Source organism: Carassius auratus, linkage group LG30F (genome assembly GCF_003368295.1).
Source record: "Carassius auratus strain Wakin linkage group LG30F, ASM336829v1, whole genome shotgun sequence".
NCBI classification, from domain to species: domain Eukaryota; kingdom Metazoa; phylum Chordata; class Actinopteri; order Cypriniformes; family Cyprinidae; genus Carassius; species Carassius auratus.
The window spans coordinates 2,380,789-2,389,101 of NC_039294.1; the positions used below are offsets into that span (position 1 = coordinate 2,380,789).

Consider the following 8,313-nt stretch of genomic DNA (forward strand, 5'->3'; position numbering starts at 1 on the left):
TCCTCCAGAGTCAGTGTGTTTACTGAACAACGTCAAACTTACTCAAATGTTGAATGCTGAAATAACTAAAAATAAATATAAAGTTATCAGGTTTTAAGATTTTTATTGACTTGAATACGTTTTTGTAATAACTCAAAACTGAAATATATCATACAAAAGCTAAATTTGTATTTATTTATTTATTTATTTATTAGGGATAATGCAGTATAATATTGCTACAATTTCAAGCAGCTGATGTTCCACATACAGGCTTCTAGCCAAAGACTAATTTGCAGTCCCAGTCCCTGCCTGGTTAGGCTTCTTTATACAAAACAATATTTAACAATAAAGCAATAATTATACCAAAAAACTTAACAAGAATTAAAATATAACAATAATACAAGAAAGTTGAAACTGTGTACGATCATCAGTGTTGATAAACCTTCTTTCTTTCTTATTTTACAATTTGTAAAATTTATTTAAAATATGTTCTGAAACTAAAAATATAGATTTTGCAAATTTAGTTTTTTTACTTTGTTATGAATTTGTATATAATTTCTGGAGCAGGATTAACTAATTTACAGCTCATTTAAAAACCATTTTAATAAGAGACACATTTGTAAAATTTTCTAAACTAATCAAACTATATTTTTAATTATTGCAATGATACAATCTGATTGGTTTCTGGTTCAGAATGTTCAGTGTTTGTTAATATAGAGATTACAGTTTTGATAGTCAGTTGAGAAACCTGATTCCAGACAATCACACAGTAAGACAGGTGTGAAAAGACCATTGCATGCTTGTGTTTATGTATATATGTATATATAAACAGTCTAATCATATAAAAACAATTCAAGTTTGTTCTGATTGTTCTACACAGTCTCTTGTACATGCACATCCAATTTTAAATGAGAATCTAAAATAACCTAAATATTGAAAATTATTCACTGTCTTGATTTTTGATTGATCTTAATCATAAAAACATTCCTTTCTTCTTACTGAAAACATGTTAGATGAGATGATTTTTGAAAAATTCAAGGTCAAACAGTTATTTTGCAGCCACTTAATATAAGTCTTCTCTGTTATATGCACAATGCTCTATTTAAAAGCAATCCAAAATCTTTTGTAGATAAATTGGTTTTTAGTGGGAATTGTCACGCACATGTTACGCGTCAGGTGAGCTCAGGTGTGTTAGTGGTTCCAAACTTAGTCAAGGTCCAATTGTATGACAAGAACAGTTTTAGTTAGATCGTCATCTACTTGGAATAAATTGGACTTAAGAACAAGGCATATATCCAACATATGTAATTTTAAGAAGACTCTAAAACAGATTATTATTAATAGCATTACACCAGTTAATTTGTGACTGTTATATAGGTACTGACATTTTCAAATGTTGTATGTGTGTGAATGTGTATATGTGGATAAATGTATACATGTGGTTATGTTATATGTAAGTTATATGTATATTATATTTGTGTATTTTTAATTGTACATACGTTTCAGCACATTTATGGGCCCCAGGAAGACTAGCAACCACATTGTGGAAGCTAATGGGGACCCAAATAAATAAACAAAATAAAAAAATAAACTGTGAAACATCAGTCATTTCATTTGTTCATTATTGTTCATTATTGTCTCCTGATTCGGAAATATGCAGTTTTCCCCTTTCTAAAAATGCTTTTCTTTAAAATATCCTTAACATAAATCATGACTCCCCCTCCTCTTCATGACGGTCTATCCTTTCTGGAACAACTATAACCAGAATATTGTTATAGTGACACACAATCAGGTTTCACTCAATGCAAAAAAAAAAAAAAAATGCAAATTTGAATTCATTAGCAGATGCTCAATTTGACTCTTTTTCGATATAATACTTCAGATATGATATTGTTTAGTGTTTGTTTTTCTTCGAAATGGTTTCTTGTACATCAGCGTGACAATTTTTTATACCACGTTTACAAAAGGATAAAACACATATTTTCTGTTTAGCCCATCTCACAAGTACGGGAAATACTTCTTTTGAATTGTGAGATGATGAACATAATCTTTAAAATCCTGAACATTCACAAAACCTCTCAAAAACATACCCACATAAACGTGTGTAATATGTTAATATGTAATAATATTTTGATTAAACCCATTGGTCCCACTTTATATTGTGTCTTTTAACTACTATGTACTTATGACAAAAACAGTGATTTTCAGGTACAATGTACTTCTCATGTCCAAGTTGAATTGCAAAACAGTTTAGTTGCTGCTGAGGGAGAAATGACAGGTTTCGTGTGATGGGTACAGGTTTAAATTCTTCCCCAAACTATGAACTTTGTTGCACTGAACAAAAAAAGAACACGCAAATAATTCAGAAGGCAAGTTGAAGAAGATTATGTAATATTATGTATGTATTATGTTATATAATTATTGTTATTATTATTATTATTATTATTGTGTAGGCCTATGTGTAATTTCTTAAAATAACAGACTTTTTATTTTCAAGTTCTGTACAGTTTACTGCTTATTTGCACATGCCTTTAGCCAATATAAACATTTTGGGAAAAATAATTGTTCTTGGATAATAATAATTACTGTCCCATTAAAATCTTAAAATCATTAAAGAAATGTATTGCATATACAGTATACAAGTGCATCTCAATAAATTATAATATTGTGGAAAAGTTCATTTATTTCAACTCAAATTGTGAAACTCGTGTATTAAATAAATTCCATGCACTCAGACTGAAGTAGTTGAAGTCTTTGGTTATTTTAATTGTGATGATTTTGGCTCACATTTAACAAAAACCCAGAAATTCAAGATCTCAACAAATTAGAATATGGTGACATGCCAATCAGCTGATCAACTCAAAACACCTGCAAAGGTTTCCTGAGCCTTCAAAATATCTCTCAGTTTGGTTCACTAGGCTACACAATCATGGGGAAGACTGCTGATCTGACAGTTGTCCAGAAGACGATCATTGACACCCTTCACAAGGAGAGTAAGCCACAAACATTCATTACCAAAGAAGCTGGCTAAAAAGATTTTGAGTGATTTTTCACCCCCCAGCTCTTAATGCATCTTGTTTCCTTCTGGAGCATCAGTGAATGTTTGAATCTTTTTTAATAGTTGTGTTTGAGTCCCTCAAATGTCCTCAGTGTGATAAGATGTATCTCAAAATCATACAGTCACTGCTGGAAAGGGTTCAAATATGCAAAGATGCTGGAAAACTGACGAATCTGCAGGACCTTAAAGATTTTTCTGAAGAAGAGTTCTCAGTTTAACTGTTCAGAACAAACAAGGGACTCATAGACAACCATCAGAAAACAGAAAGACAGTCGAGGATCATCAAGTGACCACACACAGAACTAAGAACCAAAGGTTCCCAAACTTTTGAGGGGGTTATTTTAATAATTTCAGCAATTTTTTTTTTTTTTTTTGTCTTGTGGACTAAATGTTAATATATTTCATGTACAATATCTTACTCAGGACAGTACTAAATAAAATATAACATGTATTTAGTATGATCTCTCTTATTTTTTGAAAATTACTCTCATTTTCACAGATTCTGCAAAGGGTGCCCAAACTTTCGAGCCCCACTGTATTTGTCAAAATATGGGGGATATTAATATTTTTTATATGCATTCACATATGTCACATTTGAAGAAATATATATTTAAAATATTTTTTGCCAGAAAAAATGCAAAATTCAGATTTTTGTATTGTTTTTGATTTTATGATTTTATCATGCTCCTGTGTTTAGGTTCAGTCAGTCATTTCAGTTCAACGGCAATGAATATGTTATTAAAATGCCTTGTTTTTCAGAAATGTTCCGTGTATATGGCCAAATTTTAGCTTGAACATTATTTGGTAAAAGATTTATGACCATATTTTAGAAAACCTTCACACTGATCAGAAAGTGCATCACTGTGGCTTTGAAAGAACACAATCTTTGACTCAAGCACTCCATCTAGTGATCCGCATATACAAAAACTAAACATCATAATATATTTCTTCATTCTTTGGTGTATCTAAAAAATAAAATCCTAAAAGATATCCCTGCATTACCATGAATGTGTTTGCCAGATACTTGCATTGCATTGCAGGTGAACATTTGATCGCTAGGAATTAAACACTGATTTTCTGTCGTTCTCTTCTTTGAGCTACAGGAATGTAGATATCACATATATTTAGAGAGCATTGCCCAGCTCTGTTTAGTTGAGTTTGCATCATTGTTCATATGTTTTGTTTGGTTGTTTTTTATTCAGCTTGCCAGCTTGACTCGGTATTGGATCACACTTCGTGGTTCCACTCTCATATTCTACAGATCCAAACCCTTACCAAAAAGTAGTATACTTTTTATTATAGTTTATAGTTTATTTTACTAAGTATACTTAAGTAAAGTTCAAGTATATTTTTAAAAATACTTTATGTAGAAAGTATAGAAATATCATTGTTCTAGTTGTAAGTGTACTGTTTCAATCCTCCTTGTTACTAAATTGGCTTTAAGTATACTTTAATTATAACAGTAGCAAAGTAGTTTGCCTCTATGTTTGTAGTTTGTACTGCAATTATACTAAAAGTGAACTTATATGTATACTGATAGTTTACTAATTAAATACTTTGTCTTTGTACACAAAAAAACCCTGGCTATGCATTCTGGACTAGACTAATCGAGACTTGTCATGGCACTTGTATAATGTTGTTGTTCTCTTGTTGGTCTGATTGCTTCTATTGTTCTCATTTGTAAGTTGTTTTGGATAAAAGCATCTGCTAAATGATTAAATGTAAAACTGTTTAAAAATGTTTTAAATAAACGAAAAATGAAGAAATAAAGTATCATTTGATATGAAAATATCATTTTATGGAATCTCACTCTGTGTAACACATAGTACAAGTCTTCGCCGTGTAAGAAAGTGTGTGTTGTGGGCTGGATGGTGGTGCTGCCGGATGATCCAGCTCAACCCAACATCTTTCAGCTCAACCATCCTGACAAAGGTCAGTCTGCTATTGAATAGTGCTTTTATAATGACAGTCTTGACCAAATTACTCATGTAGTCATTGTTAATGATGAATTATGTTTTCTTGTATGTATAACTCAAGCAGAATGTCTGTGTTTCTCAGGGAATGTTTACAAGTTTCAGACAAGCGATCGGTTCACTGCGATCATGTGGCACAGACACCTGGAGGAGGCGAGTCGGAGAAGAAGACCTCAGGTATCAACAGGCACTGGTTCATTATTACATATTATATACATATTATTATATATTTTAATACAATTAAACTGTTCTTAAAATGTACTTGAAAATGAAGTCACAAGCTTTAAATTATTTTTTTAAGCTTTAAATATTTGCTGCCCCTCATGTTGTTAGAATTTTTACATGTTTGATTTATTTTCAAAGGAACACAAAATGAAACACTTGAAAGTATCGACGTGTAACTTTTTCCATAAAAACAGCAGTAGATAAACCCCCCAAAAATCTCAAAATCAATTTATAAACAATAAAAGTACTGTCATCCAAATCATGACTTCAGAATACAGTTTTGCATATACTTACATTGCATATATTTTTCGTGATTAATTGCATGAAAACGTTTTTGTTTACATAATGTGTGTGTATATTTATTATGTATAGATGATGTGAAGTCAGGCTCTGAAGCAGGCAGGCAGCTCAGGACAGCGACGTAGGGATGCAATGAGCGAACCAAACCGTAGCGAAGAGTGAAGACCAGGAAGCACATGAACAGCCGGAACATCAGACACACTGAAACAATCTGACAACACGGCTGGGTGAGAAACAGGTTTAAATAGTCCCGGTGATAAGTGCAGCAGATGGCTCCCAGGAGGACCTACCTGTTGATTGTAATCATCAATAAGGAAGTTGTCTAGTATGTCCCTAGCAGGAACCCAACATCTCTCCTCCAGACCATAACCCTCGCAGTCCACGAAGTACTGAAATCCACGTCCCCTTCGTCTCAAATCCAGAATACGTTTGACCGTATAAGTAGGCTCCCCATCTACGAGACGCAGCAGGGGGGGAATCAGGACAGGCGGGTTAATATGGGAGTGAAAAACAGGTTTCAATTTGGAGACATGGAATGCAGGGTGAACCCTCCTGTATGCGGGAGGTTTGAGGCGGACAGTCACTGGACTAATGATTTTGGTGACAGTGAACGGACAAATAAATTTGGGAGCCAGTTTATTACTCACAGAACGCAGAGGAATGTTCTTGGATGAAAGCCACACTTTTTGACCCACGACGGAGGGGACCATGACCTCGGACTACAGACTGGAAAAGGGAAGGGTTCTTAGAGACCAAACATCGCAACACTCTCTCAAGATGGCCCGCTCAGTTTGGCCATTGCTCTGGGGATGGAAACCCGAGGACAGATTAACCATAGCTCCCAGTAATTTACAAAATTCCCACCAAAATTTGGATACAAATTGGGGCCCCCTGTTGGAGACCAAGTCCATCGGAAGGCCATGTAAACGAAAGACGTGATCTATGACAGCCACCGCTGTCTCATTGGCAGAAGGTAATTTGGGCATGGAAATGAATTGAACCATTTTTGAGAACCTGTCCACCACGGTCAAAACGACTGTCTTGCCCTGGGAGGGCAGGAGGACGGAAATAAAATCTAGAGCGATGTGTGACCAAGGTCTCAAAGGAACAGACAGCGGCTGGAGTAAACCATCTGGGGAGCGATTGGAAGTCTTACTCATGGCACAAACCGAACACGCCAAAACAAACTCATACCAGGCCAGAGAGAAGAAGAAAATATAAGTATGTCATCCAGGTAGACATAAATGAACTGATCTACCATTTCTCTCAACACGTCATTGACTAGTGCTTGGAAGACAGCAGGGGAGTTGGACAGCCCGAAAGGCATGACCAAATATTCATAATGGCCCCGGGGGGTATTAAATGCTGTCTTCCATTCATCCCCCTTCCTTATGCAGACCAAATGATAAGCATTACGTAAGTCCAGCTTTTGTAAAAATTGATGCTCCCTGCAGCCTCTCGAAGGCTGAAGACATCAACAGCAAAGGATAGGTATTCAGCTTTTTTTTGAAGATGGCGCCTGTGTACTGGGCCTGCCGTCTGTCGCTCTTGTGGTTGCTTGTCTGGTTGTCTGCTCTATTTTTAAACTGCTACACGCTCTTAATCTACGACCGTCAAGCACTTTTGGATATTCGCAACTCGGTTGCGACCTCTTTCACAAACACTTTAGATGTGCACTGCTCCTTTAACAAGACCGATGAGCCGTTCACATCGGCTATCCCGGGACATATCCGCCGGTGGCCCCTCAACATCCCGCGGAAAAAGCGAAGGAGGAAACGAGGAAACCGAGGAGGATACTTCGTGAAGCTGAAAGCTCATCTGCGGGCTGGCTTTCTCTCTGATCCTTCTCATGAATCGTTTTACGGTGGCTCTACCACCTGGCGCCCACTGGACGTGGCATACCGGTGGCTTCGTCATGTTCTCCCCCTGCACCCGAGCCCTGTTTCTCGTTCCGGTCTCCACCGAATCGGCCTCGGCTCCCGACGTCGGGGAGTAACTCACAGAAATCTACGCGCGCTGGAAAGAGCGTCCTCATCTCCTGTTATTATCTCTCCACCAAAGATGGCATTATTAAATGCCCGTTCCTTGGTGAATAAGACCTTCTTATTAAACGAATTTTACTCAGCTCACAACTTGGATTTTATGTTTATCACGGAATCCTGGATAAAGGTTGGTGATCTAATTCCGTTTTCTGATCTGATCCCTGATGACTGCACATTTTTTAACTCTCCTCGTCCGAGTGGACGCGGGGGTGGCATAGTAACAATTTTAAAGAACTCTCTCTCTGCACGCTGTCGATTGGTCCCTGGAACGGCCTTTTCCAGCTTTGAAGCTCAGTTTCTTCACTTGGACTGGAATGGTCCTGTATGCCTAGTGGTGATTTACCGTCCTCCGCACTGCACTAAGGATTTTATACAGCATTTCACTGAACTGATCGGCAATATTGCCACAAATTACGATCGCTTTCTATTGGTGGGCGATTTTAATATCCATGTCTGCTGTCCGTCTAACCCCTTATCACATGAGTTTCTTAATATTATCGATGCTTTTAATCTATCCCAGTGGATCAGTGACGCTACTCATATTCAGGGTCATACGTTGGATCTTGTACTCTCATATGGGCTTGATGTGACTGATGTTGTGCTCTCTGATTTTATGATCTCTGACCATAAGCCTATATTATTCACACTGTGTCTTCCAGATCTCTCTTACTTTTCAAATACTACTGTAAATCTTTCTCGCTTCTACTCTCCACAGTTTAGCACAAATTTCAACTTG

At 36.4% G+C, this 8,313-nt stretch overlaps 1 long non-coding RNA gene across 1 annotated transcript in view; it reads left to right on the forward strand.

Annotated features, from left to right (window-relative positions):
- LOC113068021 (uncharacterized) overlaps positions 1-5,208 on the forward strand; it is a 45,821-nt gene extending 40,613 nt beyond the window's left edge. Inside the window, exons 2-3 of the long non-coding RNA XR_003279472.1 lie at positions 4,864-4,969; positions 5,096-5,208. This is a non-coding gene — a long non-coding RNA (uncharacterized LOC113068021). The remainder of the gene's footprint in view (positions 1-4,863; positions 4,970-5,095) is intronic.
- The last annotated feature ends 3,105 nt before the right edge of the window (positions 5,209-8,313 follow it).